The following is a 1,410-nucleotide window of genomic DNA, read 5'->3' on the forward strand; positions in this document are numbered from 1 at the left end:
TAATAGATAATCTAAGTTCTTTACTTTATGACTGTTTTATGGAACTTATTTGTTTTGTGAATACATGATAACATTGAAATCCTATTATATAACTTTGGATTTTATGGTTTTTCTTTCAATTTCGAATTACGTTGAAGGTGAGTTGCATATTGTGTTGATAAGAGAATATTTAGTAAATGTATTGTATCAGTTGATTGTTGAAAGCTTGATTTAGCTAATTAGAAATGTATTGAATTAATATGACAGGTGATGAGCAGCTGCAAAAACAGATACAAACTGCCAGTTTTTTTCTAGGAAAGAGACCTCATGAGGTCACTTTTTTACATTTTATTTTTAAGAAATTTCATAAAAGAGACCTCATGAGGTCTCTTTCTGGCAGTTTATTTTTTTAGAAATACAGTAAAGAGACTTCACGAGGTCTCTTTCCTGCAGTTTATATTTTAGAAATGCAAGTAAAGAAGGTCATATAGCGGCCTCGTGAGGTCGCTTTTGAATTTGTTTTTTATTTCTTTCATAAAAGAGACCTCATGAGGTCGCTTTTTATTTTTTATGTTTAATTAAATCAACCTCATAAGGTTCCATTTAGAAATTAAAACATAAAAAAGACCTCATGAGGTCTCTTTTTTAAATAAAAATAAAAAACAAATTCAAAAGCGACCTCACGAGGCCGCTATATGACCTTCTTTACTGCATTTCTAAAATATAAACTGCAGGAAAGAGACCTCGTGAAGTCTCTTTACTGTATTTCTAAAAAATAAACTGCCAGAAAGAGACCTCATGAGGTCTCTTTTATGAAATTTCTTAAAAATAAAATGTAAAAAAGTGAACCTCATGAGGTCTTTTCCTAGAAAAAAACTGGCAGTTTGTATCTGTTTTTGCAGCTGCTCATCACCTGTCATATTAATTCAATACATTTCTAATTAGCTAAATCAAGCTTTCAACAATCAACTGATACAATACATTTACTAAATATTCTCTTATCAACACAATATGCAACTCACCTTCAACGTAATTCGAAATTGAAAGAAAAACCATAAAATCCAAAGTTATATAATAGGATTTCAATGTTATCATGCATTCACAAAACAAATAAGTCCCATAAAACAGTCATAAAGTAAAGAACTTAGATTATCTATTACAACTCTAAACTTCACTAATGCGGTAGTGTGTTTGCCACATGATCCTAATCTTCTTCATCACTACTAGACTCATCTGTCATATTTCTTTGTTGACCATATACTGGATATCGAGTAGGTTGAGGCTGGAGGGTCGAGGAGGGAAAGTGACATCATTGGAACAAGGGGAATCCCTCCTGAAGCAAGTAATGCATCTAATTGAGCCTTAAGACCTGCATACTCTATGTCCCTCCGCCTTTCCCTAGCCCGCGAGTCTTCGACTTGGCTAGATAGC

Source organism: Solanum verrucosum, unplaced genomic scaffold (genome assembly GCF_900185275.1).
Source record: "Solanum verrucosum unplaced genomic scaffold, falcon-dt-bn FXZP01000167.1, whole genome shotgun sequence".
Classification (NCBI taxonomy): Eukaryota; Viridiplantae; Streptophyta; class Magnoliopsida; order Solanales; family Solanaceae; genus Solanum; species Solanum verrucosum.